This window comes from Eubalaena glacialis, chromosome 1 (genome assembly GCF_028564815.1).
Source record: "Eubalaena glacialis isolate mEubGla1 chromosome 1, mEubGla1.1.hap2.+ XY, whole genome shotgun sequence".
NCBI lineage: Eukaryota > Metazoa > Chordata > Mammalia > Artiodactyla > Balaenidae > Eubalaena > Eubalaena glacialis.
In genome coordinates this window covers 93,784,852-93,801,582 of record NC_083716.1, presented here as the reverse complement: position 1 = coordinate 93,801,582, position 16,731 = coordinate 93,784,852, and the positions used below count along the sequence as shown (strand labels likewise).

The following is a 16,731-nucleotide window of genomic DNA, read 5'->3' as shown; positions in this document are numbered from 1 at the left end:
CTGGGACCGGTTCGCTGGGCTGGCTAGACACCAGGCGCCGGGAACTTTGCTCGGCAGTTGGCGTGGGGGCAAGGGTGGCGTTGCTGTGTCTAAGGGGCCGTGCCGGCTCAATGGTGGCTCCCAGTGGCTTCGGGCCAACTGCCGTTGGGCAGGCGGGCCGGCCAGGCCGTGGCTGGGCTGCGCCTAGCACTGTGTGGATTGACAGGGTGGGGAATGCACAAGGGACCGAGGGCCACAGGCCCTTAAGCCTCCGGGGCCAAGTCCTGTGAGCGTTGAGCGGCTCTGGGGCGGAGGGCCAAGCGCCTACAGGCCTGGAGGGTCCCGCCTGACCTGAGCTGCGAAGTCGCCCACAACTCCACCACCCCCGGGCCCTCGAGGCCTCCTGTCGCTTGCCTGGGCGGACGGCAGGGCCGCGCCGGAGAGGGTTGGCTGCCGGGCTGGCGGTAAGTCGCCAGCACCAGCGAAGCTAAGCCTCAAGAGGCACACCGTGGCCCCCGCTGCATTCTACGGCCACACCTCCCTGAACGCACCACACCTCGTCTGATCTCGGAAGCTAATCAGGGTCTGGCCTGTTTCGTACCTGGATGGGAGACCACATGGGAATACCGAGTGCTGTAGGCTTTTTTGCCTCCCGCTCCGCCTTGACATTTAGTGGCCCGCGGCCGAGGCCGCCTCCGCCCCCGCTGAGCACCGCTGCAGGCCTCACCTCCTCACGTCCCTCCCAACACAGCGCGCCGGAGGGATCGCTCCCCGACGAGCTGGCTGGACATGCGGCCAGAATGCGGCCCTGGAAGGCAGCCGCCACCCCAGCCGCTCCCGTGGTGGCTGGCCCGGACCCAGACTCCGCCGCAGGCCGGGGTGCCGTCCGTGCGGCCCGCGAGGCCCTCGACCTGCACTTGGCCGCCCCCACCGGAGCCCAGCCGCGCCGCAGCCCCCTGTCTGCCCGTGTGTCTCTCCACAGCTCCCTCCGGAAAAAGCCCACCCTTTGCCACTTCGCCACGGCCGAGAGTGGGAGCGGGGTCGTGGGCTGGGACCGGTTCGCTGGGCTGGCTAGACACCAGGCGCCGGGAACTTTGCTCGGCAGTTGGCGTGGGGGCAAGGTTGGCGTTGCTGTGTCTAAGGGGCCGTGCCGGCTCAATGGTGGCTCCCAGTGGCTTCGGGCCAACTGCCGTTGGGCAGGCGGGCCGGCCAGGCCGTGGCTGGGCTGCGCCTAGCACTGTGTGGATTGACAGGGTGGGGAATGCACAAGGGACCGAGGGCCACAGGCCCTTAAGCCTCCGGGGCCAAGTCCTGTGAGCGTTGAGCGGCTCTGGGGTGGAGGGCCAAGCGCCTACAGGCCTGGAGGGTCCCGCCTGACCTGAGCTGCGAAGTCGCCCACAACTCCACCACCCCCGGGCCCTCGAGGCCTCCTGTCGCTTGCCTGGGCGGACGGCAGGGCCGCGCCGGAGAGGGTTGGCTGCCGGGCTGGCGGTAAGTCGCCAGCACCAGCGAAGCTAAGCCTCAAGAGGCACACCGTGGCCCCCGCTGCATTCTACGGCCACACCTCCGTGAACGCACCACACCTCGTCTGATCTCGGAAGCTAATCAGGGTCTGGCCTGTTTCGTACCTGGATGGGAGACCACATGGGAATACCGAGTGCTGTAGGCTTTTTTGCCTCCCGCTCCGCCTTGACATTTAGTGGCCCGCGGCCGAGGCCGCCTCCGCCCCCGCTGAGCACCGCTGCAGGCCTCACCTCCTCACGTCCCTCCCAACACAGCGCGCCGGAGGGATCGCTCCCCGACGAGCTGGCTGGACATGCGGCCAGAATGCGGCCCTGGAAGGCAGCCGCCACCCCAGCCGCTCCCGTGGTGGCTGGCCCGGACCCAGACTCCGCCGCAGGCCGGGGTGCCGTCCGTGCGGCCCGCGAGGCCCTCGACCTGCACTTGGCCGCCCCCACCGCAGCCCAGCCGCGCCGCAGCCCCCTGTCTGCCCGTGTGTCTCTCCACAGCTCCCTCCGGAAAAAGCCCCCCCCTCCGCCGTTTCGCCACGACCGGGGGCGGGAGCGGGGGCGGGGGCCGGGGCCGCTTCTCCGGGCCTGCCGGCCACCAGGGCCGGGGTCCTGTGCTCGGCGGGCGGCGTGGGGGCAAGGGGGGGCCTTGCTGGGGCTAAGGGGCCGTGCCCACTCCATGGTGGCTCCCAGTGGCTTCGGGCCAGCTGCTGCCCGGCCGGAGGGCCGGCCCGGCCGTGGCCGGGCTGCGCCTAACTCCGCGTGGGCGGGCAGGGGGGGATGCCCGAGGGACCGCGGCCGCCGGGCCCTGAAGCCTCCGGGGCCGCGTCCCTGTGAGCGTCGAGCGGGATCTGCGGCGGGGCGCCAAGCGCCGACGGGCCTGGAGCGTCCCGCCCGCCCTGGGCTGCGAGGTGGCCCACCACTCCGCCACCCCCGGGTCCCCGAGGCCTCCTGTCGCCTGCCTGGGCGGGCGGCAGGGCCCTGCCGGAGAGGGCTGGCCGCCGGCATGGCGGTAAGGCGCAGGCGCCAGCGAAGCTGGGCCTCAAGAGGCACCGCGCGGGCCCCTCCTGCGTCTACGGCCATACCACCCTGAACGCGCCCGATCTCGTCTGATCTCGGAAGCTAAGCAGGGTCGGGCCTGGTTAGTACTTGGATGGGAGACCGCCTGGGAATACCGGGTGCTGTAGGCTTTTTGCCTCCCGCTCCGCCTTCTCCTTTAGTCGCCCGCCGCCTCCGCCCCCGCCCCCGCCCCCGCCCCCGCCGGGCACCGCTGCAGGCCCCACCTCCTCCGGCCCCTCCCACCACAGCGCGCCAGAGGGGGCGCTCTCCGCCTGCCTGGCCGGCCAGGCGGCCAGAAGGCGGCCCTGGAAGGCAGCCGCATCCCAGCCGCTCCCGGGGTGGCTGGCCTGAACCCAGACTCCGCCTCAGGCCCGGGTGCCGGCCGTGCGGCCCGCGAGCCCCTTGACCTGCACCTGGCCGCCCCCACCAGCGCCCAGCCCCGGCGCAGCCACCTATCTGCCGGTGTGTCTCTCCACAGCTCCCTCCGGAAAAAGCCCCCCCTCCGCCGTTTCGCCACGGCCGGGGGCGGGAGCGGGGGCGGGGGCCGGGGCCGGTGCTCCGGGCCGGCCGGCCACAAGGCGCCGGGTCCTGTGCTCGGCGGGTGGCGTGGGGGCAAGGGTGGCCTTGCTGGGGCTAAGGGGCCGTGCCGACTCAATGGTGGCTCCCAGTGGGTTAAGGGCCGACTGCCGTCGGGCAGGAGGGCCGGCCCGGGCTGCGGCTGGGCTGCGCCTAGCGCCGCGTGGGCGGGCAGAGGGGAGGCCCAAGGGACCGCGGGCCCCGGGCCCTGAAGCCTCCGGGGCCACGTCCCTGTGAGCGACGTGCGGGATCTGGGGCGGGGCGCCAAGCGCCGAACGGTTTGGTGGGTCCCGCCCGCCCTGGGCTGGGAGGTCGCCGAACCCTCCGCCACCCCCCTGGTACCCGAGGCCGCCGTTGCCCTGCCTGGGCGGGCGGCGGGGCGCTGCCGGGGCGGGCTGGCCGCCGGGCTGGCGGGGAGGCGCAAGCGCCAGCGAAGCTGGGCCTCAAGAGGCACTCCGCGGGCCCCTCTTAACGTCTACGGCAATACCACCCTGAACGCGCCCGATCTCGTCTGATCTCGGAAGCTAAGCAGGGTCGGGCCTGGTTAGTACTTGGATGGGAGACCGCCCGGGAATACCGGGTGCTGTAGGCTTTTTGCCTCCCGCTCCGCCTTCTCCTTTAGTCGCCCGCGGCCTAGGCCGAGGCCGAGGCCGAGGCCGAGGCCGCTGCCTCCGCCCCCGCCCCCGCCCCGGCCGGGCAGCGCTGCAGGCCCCACCTCCTCCGGCCCCTCCCACCACAGCGCGCCAGAGGGGGCGCTCCGCGCCGGCCTGGCCGGCCAGGCGGCCAGAAGGCGGCCCTGGAAGGCAGCCGCCACCCCAGCCGCTCCCGTGGTGGCTGGCCCGGACCCAGACTCCGCCGCAGGCCGGGGTGCCGTCCGTGCGGCCCACGAAGCCCTCGACCTGCACTTGGCCGCCCCCACCGGAGCCCAGCCACGCCGCAGCCCCCTGTCTGCCCGTGTGTCTCTCCACAGCTCCCTCCGGAAAAAGCCCACCCTTTGCCACTTCGCCACGGCCGAGAGTGGGAGCGGGGTCGTGGGCTGGGACCGGTTCGCTGGGCTGGCTAGACACCAGGCGCCGGGAACTTTGCTCGGCAGTTGGCGTGGGGGCAAGGTTGGCGTTGCTGTGTCTAAGGGGCCGTGCCGGCTCAATGGTGGCTCCCAGTGGCTTCGGGCCAACTGCCGTTGGGCAGGCGGGCCGGCCAGGCCGTGGCTGGGCTGCGCCTAGCACTGTGTGGATTGACAGGGTGGGGAATGCACAAGGGACCGAGGGCCACAGGCCCTTAAGCCTCCGGGGCCAAGTCCTGTGAGCGTTGAGCGGCTCTGGGGTGGAGGGCCAAGCGCCTACAGGCCTGGAGGGTCCCGCCTGACCTGAGCTGCGAAGTCGCCCACAACTCCACCACCCCCGGGCCCTCGAGGCCTCCTGTCGCTTGCCTGGGCGGACGGCAGGGCCGCGCCGGAGAGGGTTGGCTGCCGGGCTGGCGGTAAGTCGCCAGCACCAGCGAAGCTAAGCCTCAAGAGGCACACCGTGGCCCCCGCTGCATTCTACGGCCACACCTCCGTGAACGCACCACACCTCGTCTGATCTCGGAAGCTAATCAGGGTCTGGCCTGTTTCGTACCTGGATGGGAGACCACATGGGAATACCGAGTGCTGTAGGCTTTTTTGCCTCCCGCTCCGCCTTGACATTTAGTGGCCCGCGGCCGAGGCCGCCTCCGCCCCCGCTGAGCACCGCTGCAGGCCTCACCTCCTCACGTCCCTCCCAACACAGCGCGCCGGAGGGATCGCTCCCCGACGAGCTGGCTGGACATGCGGCCAGAATGCGGCCCTGGAAGGCAGCCGCCACCCCAGCCGCTCCCGTGGTGGCTGGCCCGGACCCAGACTCCGCCGCAGGCCGGGGTGCCGTCCGTGCGGCCCGCGAGGCCCTCGACCTGCACTTGGCCGCCCCCACCGCAGCCCAGCCGCGCCGCAGCCCCCTGTCTGCCCGTGTGTCTCTCCACAGCTCCCTCCGGAAAAAGCCCCCCCCTCCGCCGTTTCGCCACGACCGGGGGCGGGAGCGGGGGCGGGGGCCGGGGCCGCTTCTCCGGGCCTGCCGGCCACCAGGGCCGGGGTCCTGTGCTCGGCGGGCGGCGTGGGGGCAAGGGGGGGCCTTGCTGGGGCTAAGGGGCCGTGCCCACTCCATGGTGGCTCCCAGTGGCTTCGGGCCAGCTGCTGCCCGGCCGGAGGGCCGGCCCGGCCGTGGCCGGGCTGCGCCTAACTCCGCGTGGGCGGGCAGGGGGGGATGCCCGAGGGACCGCGGCCGCCGGGCCCTGAAGCCTCCGGGGCCGCGTCCCTGTGAGCGTCGAGCGGGATCTGCGGCGGGGCGCCAAGCGCCGACGGGCCTAGAGCGTCCCGCCCGCCCTGGGCTGCGAGGTGGCCCACCACTCCGCCACCCCCGGGTCCCCGAGGCCTCCTGTCGCCTGCCTGGGCGGGCGGCAGGGCCCTGCCGGAGAGGGCTGGCCGCCGGCATGGCGGTAAGGCGCAGGCGCCAGCGAAGCTGGGCCTCAAGAGGTACCGCGCGGGCCCCTCCTGCGTCTACGGCCATACCACCCTGAACGCGCCCGATCTCGTCTGATCTCGGAAGCTAAGCAGGGTCGGGCATGGTTAGTACTTGGATGGGAGACCGCCTGGGAATACCGGGTGCTGTAGGCTTTTTGCCTCCCGCTCCGCCTTCTCCTTTAGTCGCCCGCCGCCTCCGCCCCCGCCCCCGCCCCCGCCCCCGCCGGGCACCGCTGCAGGCCCCACCTCCTCCGGCCCCTCCCACCACAGCGCGCCAGAGGGGGCGCTCTCCGCCTGCCTGGCCGGCCAGGCGGCCAGAAGGCGGCCCTGGAAGGCAGCCGCATCCCAGCCGCTCCCGGGGTGGCTGGCCTGAACCCAGACTCCGCCTCAGGCCCGGGTGCCGGCCGTGCGGCCCGCGAGCCCCTTGACCTGCACCTGGCCGCCCCCACCAGCGCCCAGCCCCGGCGCAGCCACCTATCTGCCGGTGTGTCTCTCCACAGCTCCCTCCGGAAAAAGCCCCCCCTCCGCCGTTTCGCCACGGCCGGGGGCGGGAGCGGGGGCGGGGGCCGGGGCCGGTGCTCCGGGCCGGCCGGCCACAAGGCGCCGGGTCCTGTGCTCGGCGGGTGGCGTGGGGGCAAGGGTGGCCTTGCTGGGGCTAAGGGGCCGTGCCGACTCAATGGTGGCTCCCAGTGGGTTAAGGGCCGACTGCCGTCGGGCAGGAGGGCCGGCCCGGGCTGCGGCTGGGCTGCGCCTAGCGCCGCGTGGGCGGGCAGAGGGGAGGCCCAAGGGACCGCGGGCCCCGGGCCCTGAAGCCTCCGGGGCCACGTCCCTGTGAGCGACGTGCGGGATCTGGGGCGGGGCGTCAAGCGCCGAACGGTTTGGTGGGTCCCGCCCGCCCTGGGCTGGGAGGTCGCCGAACCCTCCGCCACCCCCCTGGTACCCGAGGCCGCCGTTGCCCTGCCTGGGCGGGCGGCGGGGCCCTGCCGGGGCGGGCTGGCCGCCGGGCTGGCGGGGAGGCGCAAGCGCCAGCGAAGCTGGGCCTCAAGAGGCACTCCGCGGGCCCCTCTTAACGTCTACGGCCATACCACCCTGAACGCGCCCGATCTCGTCTGATCTCGGAAGCTAAGCAGGGTCGGGCCTGGTTAGTACTTGGATGGGAGACCGCCTGGGAATACCGGGTGCTGTAGGCTTTTTGCCTCCCGCTCCGCCTTCTCCTTTAGTTGCCCGCGGCCTAGGCCGAGGCCGAGGCCGAGGCCGAGGCCGCTGCCTCCGCCCCCGCCCCCGCCCCCGCCGGGCAGCGCTGCAGGCCCCACCTCCTCCGGCCCCTCCCACCACAGCGCGCCAGAGGGGGCGCTCCGCGCCGGCCTGGCCGGCCAGGCGGCCAGAAGGCGGCCCTGGAAGGCAGCCGCCACCCCAGCCGCTCCCGTGGTGGCTGGCCCGGACCCAGACTCCGCCGCAGGCCGGGGTGCCGTCCGTGCGGCCCACGAAGCCCTCGACCTGCACTTGGCCGCCCCCACCGGAGCCCAGCCGCGCCGCAGCCCCCTGTCTGCCCGTGTGTCTCTCCACAGCTCCCTCCGGAAAAAGCCCACCCTTTGCCACTTCGCCACGGCCGAGAGTGGGAGCGGGGTCGTGGGCTGGGACCGGTTCGCTGGGCTGGCTAGACACCAGGCGCCGGGAACTTTGCTCGGCAGTTGGCGTGGGGGCAAGGGTGGCGTTGCTGTGTCTAAGGGGCCGTGCCGGCTCAATGGTGGCTCCCAGTGGCTTCGGGCCAACTGCCGTTGGGCAGGCGGGCCGGCCAGGCCGTGGCTGGGCTGCGCCTAGCACTGTGTGGATTGACAGGGTGGGGAATGCACAAGGGACCGAGGGCCACAGGCCCTTAAGCCTCCGGGGCCAAGTCCTGTGAGCGTTGAGCGGCTCTGGGGCGGAGGGCCAAGCGCCTACAGGCCTGGAGGGTCCCGCCTGACCTGAGCTGCGAAGTCGCCCACAACTCCACCACCCCCGGGCCCTCGAGGCCTCCTGTCGCTTGCCTGGGCGGACGGCAGGGCCGCGCCGGAGAGGGTTGGCTGCCGGGCTGGCGGTAAGTCGCCAGCACCAGCGAAGCTAAGCCTCAAGAGGCACACCGTGGCCCCCGCTGCATTCTACGGCCACACCTCCCTGAACGCACCACACCTCGTCTGATCTCGGAAGCTAATCAGGGTCTGGCCTGTTTCGTACCTGGATGGGAGACCACATGGGAATACCGAGTGCTGTAGGCTTTTTTGCCTCCCGCTCCGCCTTGACATTTAGTGGCCCGCGGCCGAGGCCGCCTCCGCCCCCGCTGAGCACCGCTGCAGGCCTCACCTCCTCACGTCCCTCCCAACACAGCGCGCCGGAGGGATCGCTCCCTGCCGAGCTGGCTGGACATGTGGCCAGAATGCGGCCCTGGAAGGCAGCCGCCACCCCAGCCGCTCCCGTGGTGGCTGGCCCGGACCCAGACTCCGCCGCAGGCCGGGGTGCCGTCCGTGCGGCCCACGAAGCCCTCGACCTGCACTTGGCCGCCCCCACCGGAGCCCAGCCGCGCCGCAGCCCCCTGTCTGCCCGTGTGTCTCTCCACAGCTCCCTCCGGAAAAAGCCCACCCTTTGCCACTTCGCCACGGCCGAGAGTTGGAGCGGGGTCGTGGGCTGGGACCGGTTCGCTGGGCTGGCTAGACACCAGGCGCCGGGAACTTTGCTCGGCAGTTGGCGTGGGGGCAAGGGTGGCGTTGCTGTGTCTAAGGGGCCGTGCCGGCTCAATGGTGGCTCCCAGTGGCTTCGGGCCAACTGCCGTTGGGCAGGCGGGCCGGCCAGGCCGTGGCTGGGCTGCGCCTAGCACTGTGTGGATTGACAGGGTGGGGAATGCACAAGGGACCGAGGGCCACAGGCCCTTAAGCCTCCGGGGCCAAGTCCTGTGAGCGTTGAGCGGCTCTGGGGCGGAGGGCCAAGCGCCTACAGGCCTGGAGGGTCCCGCCTGACCTGAGCTGCGAAGTCGCCCACAACTCCACCACCCCCGGGCCCTCGAGGCCTCCTGTCGCTTGCCTGGGCGGACGGCAGGGCCGCGCCGGAGAGGGTTGGCTGCCGGGCTGGCGGTAAGTCGCCAGCACCAGCGAAGCTAAGCCTCAAGAGGCACACCGTGGCCCCCGCTGCATTCTACGGCCACACCTCCCTGAACGCACCACACCTCGTCTGATCTCGGAAGCTAATCAGGGTCTGGCCTGTTTCGTACCTGGATGGGAGACCACATGGGAATACCGAGTGCTGTAGGCTTTTTTGCCTCCCGCTCCGCCTTGACATTTAGTGGCCCGCGGCCGAGGCCGCCTCCGCCCCCGCTGAGCACCGCTGCAGGCCTCACCTCCTCACGTCCCTCCCAACACAGCGCGCCGGAGGGATCGCTCCCCGCCGAGCTGGCTGGACATGCGGCCAGAATGCGGCCCTGGAAGGCAGCCGCCACCCCAGCCGCTCCCGTGGTGGCTGGCCCGGACCCAGACTCCGCCGCAGGCCGGGGTGCCGTCCGTGCGGCCCGCGAGGCCCTCGACCTGCACTTGGCCGCCCCCACCGGAGCCCAGCCGCGCCGCAGCCCCCTGTCTGCCCGTGTGTCTCTCCACAGCTCCCTCCGGAAAAAGCCCCCCCCTCCGCCGTTTCGCCACGGCCGGGGGCGGGAGCGGGGGCGGGGGCCGGGGCCGCTTCTCCGGGCCTGCCGGCCACCAGGGCCGGGGTCCTGTGCTCGGCGGGCGGCGTGGGGGCAAGGGGGGGCCTTGCTGGGGCTAAGGGGCCGTGCCCACTCCATGGTGGCTCCCAGTGGCTTCGGGCCAGCTGCTGCCCGGCCGGAGGGCCGGCCCGGCCGTGGCCGGGCTGCGCCTAACTCCGCGTGGGCGGGCAGGGGGGGATGCCCAAGGGACCGCGGCCGCCGGGCCCTGAAGCCTCCGGGGCCGCGTCCCTGTGAGCGTCGAGCGGGATCTGCGGCGGGGCGCCAAGCGCCGACGGGCCTGGAGCGTCCCGCCCGCCCTGGGCTGCGAGGTGGCCCACCACTCCGCCACCCCCGGGTCCCCGAGGCCTCCTGTCGCCTGCCTGGGCGGGCGGCAGGGCCCTGCCGGAGAGGGCTGGCCGCCGGCATGGCGGTAAGGCGCAGGCGCCAGCGAAGCTGGGCCTCAAGAGGTACCGCGCGGGCCCCTCCTGCGTCTACGGCCATACCACCCTGAACGCGCCCGATCTCGTCTGATCTCGGAAGCTAAGCAGGGTCGGGCCTGGTTAGTACTTGGATGGGAGACCGCCTGGGAATACCGGGTGCTGTAGGCTTTTTGCCTCCCGCTCCGCCTTCTCCTTTAGTCGCCCGCCGCCTCCGCCCCCGCCCCGGCCCCCGCCGGGCAGCGCTGCAGGCCCCACCTCCTCCGGCCCCTCCCACCACAGCGCGCCAGAGGGGGCGCTCCGCGCCGGCCTGGCCGGCCAGGCGGCCAGAAGGCGGCCCTGGAAGGCAGCCGCCACCCCAGCCGCTCCCGTGGTGGCTGGCCCGGACCCAGACTCCGCCGCAGGCCGGGGTGCCGTCCGTGCGGCCCACGAAGCCCTCGACCTGCACTTGGCCGCCCCCACCGGAGCCCAGCCGCGCCGCAGCCCCCTGTCTGCCCGTGTGTCTCTCCACAGCTCCCTCCGGAAAAAGCCCACCCTTTGCCACTTCGCCACGGCCGAGAGTGGGAGCGGGGTCGTGGGCTGGGACCGGTTCGCTGGGCTGTCTAGACACCAGGCGCCGGGAACTTTGCTCGGCAGTTGGCGTGGGGGTAAGGGTGGCGTTGCTGTGTCTAAGGGGCCGTGCCGGCTCAATGGTGGCTCCCAGTGGCTTCGGGCCAACTGCCGTTGGGCAGGCGGGCCGGCCAGGCCGTGGCTGGGCTGCGCCTAGCACTGTGTGGATTGACAGGGTGGGGAATGCACAAGGGACCGAGGGCCACAGGCCCTTAAGCCTCCGGGGCCAAGTCCTGTGAGCGTTGAGCGGCTCTGGGGTGGAGGGCCAAGCGCCTACAGGCCTGGAGGGTCCCGCCTGACCTGAGCTGCGAAGTCGCCCACAACTCCACCACCCCCGGGCCCTCGAGGCCTCCTGTCGCTTGCCTGGGCGGACGGCAGGGCCGCGCCGGAGAGGGTTGGCTGCCGGGCTGGCGGTAAGTCGCCAGCACCAGCGAAGCTAAGCCTCAAGAGGCACACCGTGGCCCCCGCTGCATTCTACGGCCACACCTCCCTGAACGCACCACACCTCGTCTGATCTCGGAAGCTAATCAGGGTCTGGCCTGTTTTGTACCTGGATGGGAGACCACATGGGAATACCGAGTGCTGTAGGCTTTTTTGCCTCCCGCTCCGCCTTGACATTTAGTGGCCCGCGGCCGAGGCCGCCTCCGCCCCGCTGAGCATCGCTGCAGGCCTCACCTCCTCACGTCCCTCCCAACACAGCGCGCCGGAGGGATCGCTCCCCGCCGAGCTGGCTGGACATGCGGCCAGAATGCGGCCCTGGAAGGCAGCCGCCACCCCAGCCGCTCCCGTGGTGGCTGGCCCGGACCCAGACTCCGCCGCAGGCCGGGGTACCGTCCGTGCGGCCCACGAAGCCCTCGACCTGCACTTGGCCGCCCCCACCGGAGCCCAGCCGCGCCGCAGCCCCCTGTCTGCCCGTGTGTCTCTCCACAGCTCCCTCCGGAAAAAGCCCCCCCTCCGCCGTTTCGCCACGGCCGGGGGCGGGAGCGGGGGCGGGGGCCGGGGCCGCTTCTCCGGGCCTGCCGTCCACCAGGGCCGGGGTCCTGTGCTCGGCGGGCGGCGTGGGGGCAAGGGGGGGCCTTGCTGGGGCTAAGGGGCCGTGCCCACTCCATGGTGGCTCCCAGTGGCTTCGGGCCAGCTGCTGCCCGGCCGGAGGGCCGGCCCGGCCGTGGCCGGGCTGCGCCTAACTCCGCGTGGGCGGGCAGGGGGGGATGCCCAAGGGACCGCGGCCGCCGGGCCCTGAAGCCTCCGGGGCCGCGTCCCTGTGAGCGTCGAGCGGGATCTGCGGCGGGGCGCCAAGCGCCGACGGGCCTGGAGCGTCCCGCCCGCCCTGGGCTGCGAGGTGGCCCACCACTCCGCCACCCCCGGGTCCCCGAGGCCTCCTGTCGCCTGCCTGGGCGGGCGGCAGGGCCCTGCCGGAGAGGGCTGGCCGCCGGCATGGCGGTAAGGCGCAGGCGCCAGCGAAGCTGGGCCTCAAGAGGCACCGCGCGGGCCCCTCCTGCGTCTACGGCCATACCACCCTGAACGCGCCCGATCTCGTCTGATCTCGGAAGCTAAGCAGGGTCGGGCCTGGTTAGTACTTGGATGGGAGACCGCCTGGGAATACCGGGTGCTGTAGGCTTTTTGCCTCCCGCTCCGCCTTCTCCTTTAGTCGCCCGCCGCCTCCGCCCCCGCCCCCGCCCCCGCCCCCGCCGGGCACCGCTGCAGGCCCCACCTCCTCCGGCCCCTCCCACCACAGCGCGCCAGAGGGGGCGCTCTCCGCCTGCCTGGCCGGCCAGGCGGCCAGAAGGCGGCCCTGGAAGGCAGCCGCATCCCAGCCGCTCCCGGGGTGGCTGGCCTGAACCCAGACTCCGCCTCAGGCCCGGGTGCCGGCCGTGCGGCCCGCGAGCCCCTTGACCTGCACCTGGCCGCCCCCACCAGCGCCCAGCCCCGGCGCAGCCACCTATCTGCCGGTGTGTCTCTCCACAGCTCCCTCCGGAAAAAGCCCCCCCTCCGCCGTTTCGCCACGGCCGGGGGCGGGAGCGGGGGCGGGGGCCGGGGCCGGTGCTCCGGGCCGGCCGGCCACAAGGCGCCGGGTCCTGTGCTCGGCGGGTGGCGTGGGGGCAAGGGTGGCCTTGCTGGGGCTAAGGGGCCGTGCCGACTCAATGGTGGCTCCCAGTGGGTTAAGGGCCGACTGCCGTCGGGCAGGAGGGCCGGCCCGGGCTGCGGCTGGGCTGCGCCTAGCGCCGCGTGGGCGGGCAGAGGGGAGGCCCAAGGGACCGCGGGCCCCGGGCCCTGAAGCCTCCGGGGCCACGTCCCTGTGAGCGACGTGCGGGATCTGGGGCGGGGCGCCAAGCGCCGAACGGTTTGGTGGGTCCCGCCCGCCCTGGGCTGGGAGGTCGCCGAACCCTCCGCCACCCCCCTGGTACCCGAGGCCGCCGTTGCCCTGCCTGGGCGGGCGGCGGGGCCCTGCCGGGGCGGGCTGGCCGCCGGGCTGGCGGGGAGGCGCAAGCGCCAGCGAAGCTGGGCCTCAAGAGGCACTCCGCGGGCCCCTCTTAACGTCTACGGCCATACCACCCTGAACGCGCCCGATCTCGTCTGATCTCGGAAGCTAAGCAGGGTCGGGCCTGGTTAGTACTTGGATGGGAGACCGCCTGGGAATACCGGGTGCTGTAGGCTTTTTGCCTCCCGCTCCGCCTTCTCCTTTAGTCGCCCGCGGCCTAGGCCGAGGCCGAGGCCGAGGCCGAGGCCGCTGCCTCCGCCCCCGCCCCCGCCCCCGCCGGGCAGCGCTGCAGGCCCCACCTCCTCCGGCCCCTCCCACCACAGCGCGCCAGAGGGGGCGCTCCGCGCCGGCCTGGCCGGCCAGGCGGCCAGAAGGCGGCCCTGGAAGGCAGCCGCCACCCCAGCCGCTCCCGTGGTGGCTGGCCCGGACCCAGACTCCGCCGCAGGCCGGGGTGCCGTCCGTGCGGCCCACGAAGCCCTCGACCTGCACTTGGCCGCCCCCACCGGAGCCCAGCCACGCCGCAGCCCCCTGTCTGCCCGTGTGTCTCTCCACAGCTCCCTCCGGAAAAAGCCCACCCTTTGCCACTTCGCCACGGCCGAGAGTGGGAGCGGGGTCGTGGGCTGGGACCGGTTCGCTGGGCTGGCTAGACACCAGGCGCCGGGAACTTTGCTCGGCAGTTGGCGTGGGGGCAAGGGTGGCGTTGCTGTGTCTAAGGGGCCGTGCCGGCTCAATGGTGGCTCCCAGTGGCTTCGGGCCAACTGCCGTTGGGCAGGCGGGCCGGCCAGGCCGTGGCTGGGCTGCGCCTAGCACTGTGTGGATTGACAGGGTGGGGAATGCACAAGGGACCGAGGGCCACAGGCCCTTAAGCCTCCGGGGCCAAGTCCTGTGAGCGTTGAGCGGCTCTGGGGCGGAGGGCCAAGCGCCTACAGGCCTGGAGGGTCCCGCCTGACCTGAGCTGCGAAGTCGCCCACAACTCCACCACCCCCGGGCCCTCGAGGCCTCCTGTCGCTTGCCTGGGCGGACGGCAGGGCCGCGCCGGAGAGGGTTGGCTGCCGGGCTGGCGGTAAGTCGCCAGCACCAGCGAAGCTAAGCCTCAAGAGGCACACCGTGGCCCCCGCTGCATTCTACGGCCACACCTCCCTGAACGCACCACACCTCGTCTGATCTCGGAAGCTAATCAGGGTCTGGCCTGTTTCGTACCTGGATGGGAGACCACATGGGAATACCGAGTGCTGTAGGCTTTTTTGCCTCCCGCTCCGCCTTGACATTTAGTGGCCCGCGGCCGAGGCCGCCTCCGCCCCCGCTGAGCACCGCTGCAGGCCTCACCTCCTCACGTCCCTCCCAACACAGCGCGCCGGAGGGATCGCTCCCCGCCGAGCTGGCTGGACATGCGGCCAGAATGCGGCCCTGGAAGGCAGCCGCCACCCCAGCCGCTCCCGTGGTGGCTGGCCCGGACCCAGACTCCGCCGCAGGCCGGGGTGCCGTCCGTGCGGCCCGCGAGGCCCTCGACCTGCACTTGGCCGCCCCCACCGGAGCCCAGCCGCGCCGCAGCCCCCTGTCTGCCCGTGTGTCTCTCCACAGCTCCCTCCGGAAAAAGCCCCCCCTCCGCCGTTTCGCCACGGCCGGGGGCGGGAGCGGGGGCGGGGGCCGGGGCCGCTTCTCCGGGCCTGCCGTCCACCAGGGCCGGGGTCCTGTGCTCGGCGGGCGGCGTGGGGGCAAGGGGGGGCCTTGCTGGGGCTAAGGGGCCGTGCCCACTCCATGGTGGCTCCCAGTGGCTTCGGGCCAGCTGCTGCCCGGCCGGAGGGCCGGCCCGGCCGTGGCCGGGCTGCGCCTAACTCCGCGTGGGCGGGCAGGGGGGGATGCCCAAGGGACCGCGGCCGCCGGGCCCTGAAGCCTCCGGGGCCGCGTCCCTGTGAGCGTCGAGCGGGATCTGCGGCGGGGCGCCAAGCGCCGACGGGCCTGGAGCGTCCCGCCCGCCCTGGGCTGCGAGGTGGCCCACCACTCCGCCACCCCCGGGTCCCCGAGGCCTCCTGTCGCCTGCCTGGGCGGGCGGCAGGGCCCTGCGGGAGAGGGCTGGCCGCCGGCATGGCGGTAAGGCGCAGGCGCCAGCGAAGCTGGGGCCTCAAGAGGCACCGCGCGGGCCCCTCCTGCGTCTACGGCCATACCACCCTGAACGCGCCCGATCTCGTCTGATCTCGGAAGCTAAGCAGGGTCGGGCCTGGTTAGTACTTGGATGGGAGACCGCCTGGGAATACCGGGTGCTGTAGGCTTTTTGCCTCCCGCTCCGCCTTCTCCTTTAGTCGCCCGCCGCCTCCGCCCCCGCCCCGGCCCCCGCCGGGCAGCGCTGCAGGCCCCACCTCCTCCGGCCCCTCCCACCACAGCGCGCCAGAGGGGGCGCTCCGCGCCGGCCTGGCCGGCCAGGCGGCCAGAAGGCGGCCCTGGAAGGCAGCCGCCACCCCAGCCGCTCCCGTGGTGGCTGGCCCGGACCCAGACTCCGCCGCAGGCCGGGGTGCCGTCCGTGCGGCCCACGAAGCCCTCGACCTGCACTTGGCCGCCCCCACCGGAGCCCAGCCGCGCCGCAGCCCCCTGTCTGCCCGTGTGTCTCTCCACAGCTCCCTCCGGAAAAAGCCCACCCTTTGCCACTTCGCCACGGCCGAGAGTGGGAGCGGGGTCGTGGGCTGGGACCGGTTCGCTGGGCTGGCTAGACACCAGGCGCCGGGAACTTTGCTCGGCAGTTGGCGTGGGGGCAAGGGTGGCGTTGCTGTGTCTAAGGGGCCGTGCCGGCTCAATGGTGGCTCCCAGTGGCTTCGGGCCAACTGCCGTTGGGCAGGCGGGCCGGCCAGGCCGTGGCTGGGCTGCGCCTAGCACTGTGTGGATTGACAGGGTGGGGAATGCACAAGGGACCGAGGGCCACAGGCCCTTAAGTCTCCGGGGCCAAGTCCTGTGAGGGTTGAGCGGCTCTGGGGCGGAGGGCCAAGCGCCTACAGGCCTGGAGGGTCCCGCCTGACCTGAGCTGCGAAGTCGCCCACAACTCCACCACCCCCGGGCCCTCGAGGCCTCCTGTCGCTTGCCTGGGCGGACGGCAGGGCCGCGCCGGAGAGGGTTGGCTGCCGGGCTGGCGGTAAGTCGCCAGCACCAGCGAAGCTAAGCCTCAAGAGGCACACCGTGGCCCCCGCTGCATTCTACGGCCACACCTCCCTGAACGCACCACACCTCGTCTGATCTCGGAAGCTAATCAGGGTCTGGCCTGTTTCGTACCTGGATGGGAGACCACATGGGAATACCGAGTGCTGTAGGCTTTTTTGCCTCCCGCTCCGCCTTGACATTTAGTGGCCCGCGGCCGAGGCCGCCTCCGCCCCGCTGAGCACCGCTGCAGGCCTCACCTCCTCACGTCCCTCCCAACACAGCGCGCCGGAGGGATCGCTCCCCGCCGAGCCGGCTGGACATGCGGCCAGAATGCGGCCCTGGAAGGCAGCCGCCACCCCAGCCGCTCCCGTGGTGGCTGGCCCGGACCCAGACTCCGCTGCAGGCCGGGGTACCGTCCGTGCGGCCCACGAAGCCCTCGACCTGCACTTGGCCGCCCCCACCGGAGCCCAGCCGCGCCGCAGCCCCCTGTCTGCCCGTGTGTCTCTCCACAGCTCCCTCCGGAAAAAGCCCCCCCTCCGCCGTTTCGCCACGGCCGGGGGCGGGAGCGGGGGCGGGGGCCGGGGCCGCTTCCCGGGCCTGCCGTCCACCAGGGCTGGGGTCCTGTGCTCGGCGGGCGGCGTGGGGGCAAGGGGGGGCCTTGCTGGGGCTAAGGGGCCGTGCCCACACCATGGTGGCTCCCAGTGGCTTCGGGCCAGCTGCTG

At 73.1% G+C, this 16,731-nt stretch overlaps 8 non-coding genes and 6 pseudogenes across 8 annotated transcripts; all 14 read left to right on the top strand.

Moving 5' to 3' along the window:
* Positions 1 to 502: 502 nt before the first annotated feature.
* LOC133078120 (5S ribosomal RNA) lies at positions 503 to 621 on the top strand (annotated as a pseudogene).
* A 1,937-nt stretch (positions 622 to 2,558) lies between these two features.
* LOC133103424 (5S ribosomal RNA) lies at positions 2,559 to 2,677 on the top strand. The gene has a single exon (XR_009703283.1). It is a non-coding gene; the product is annotated as a 5S ribosomal RNA (ribosomal RNA).
* A 918-nt stretch (positions 2,678 to 3,595) lies between these two features.
* Positions 3,596 to 3,714, top strand: LOC133104453 (5S ribosomal RNA). Its single transcript, XR_009703581.1, has one exon. It is a non-coding gene; the product is annotated as a 5S ribosomal RNA (ribosomal RNA).
* Positions 3,715 to 5,689: 1,975 nt separating this feature from the next.
* Positions 5,690 to 5,808, top strand: LOC133104542 (5S ribosomal RNA). The gene has a single exon (XR_009703608.1). It is a non-coding gene; the product is annotated as a 5S ribosomal RNA (ribosomal RNA).
* A 918-nt stretch (positions 5,809 to 6,726) lies between these two features.
* On the top strand, positions 6,727 to 6,845 carry LOC133103418 (5S ribosomal RNA). The gene has a single exon (XR_009703282.1). It is a non-coding gene; the product is annotated as a 5S ribosomal RNA (ribosomal RNA).
* A 946-nt stretch (positions 6,846 to 7,791) lies between these two features.
* On the top strand, positions 7,792 to 7,910 carry LOC133078114 (5S ribosomal RNA; annotated as a pseudogene).
* Positions 7,911 to 8,818: 908 nt separating this feature from the next.
* LOC133078109 (5S ribosomal RNA) lies at positions 8,819 to 8,937 on the top strand (annotated as a pseudogene).
* Positions 8,938 to 9,847: 910 nt separating this feature from the next.
* Positions 9,848 to 9,966, top strand: LOC133103405 (5S ribosomal RNA). Its single transcript, XR_009703279.1, has one exon. It is a non-coding gene; the product is annotated as a 5S ribosomal RNA (ribosomal RNA).
* Positions 9,967 to 10,876: 910 nt separating this feature from the next.
* Positions 10,877 to 10,995, top strand: LOC133074773 (5S ribosomal RNA; annotated as a pseudogene).
* Positions 10,996 to 11,903: 908 nt separating this feature from the next.
* LOC133103399 (5S ribosomal RNA) lies at positions 11,904 to 12,022 on the top strand. Its single transcript, XR_009703278.1, has one exon. It is a non-coding gene; the product is annotated as a 5S ribosomal RNA (ribosomal RNA).
* A 918-nt stretch (positions 12,023 to 12,940) lies between these two features.
* LOC133103391 (5S ribosomal RNA) lies at positions 12,941 to 13,059 on the top strand. Its single transcript, XR_009703277.1, has one exon. It is a non-coding gene; the product is annotated as a 5S ribosomal RNA (ribosomal RNA).
* Positions 13,060 to 14,005: 946 nt separating this feature from the next.
* LOC133078104 (5S ribosomal RNA) lies at positions 14,006 to 14,124 on the top strand (annotated as a pseudogene).
* A 910-nt stretch (positions 14,125 to 15,034) lies between these two features.
* On the top strand, positions 15,035 to 15,153 carry LOC133103385 (5S ribosomal RNA). The gene has a single exon (XR_009703276.1). It is a non-coding gene; the product is annotated as a 5S ribosomal RNA (ribosomal RNA).
* Positions 15,154 to 16,063: 910 nt separating this feature from the next.
* On the top strand, positions 16,064 to 16,182 carry LOC133078100 (5S ribosomal RNA; annotated as a pseudogene).
* The last annotated feature ends 549 nt before the right edge of the window (positions 16,183 to 16,731 follow it).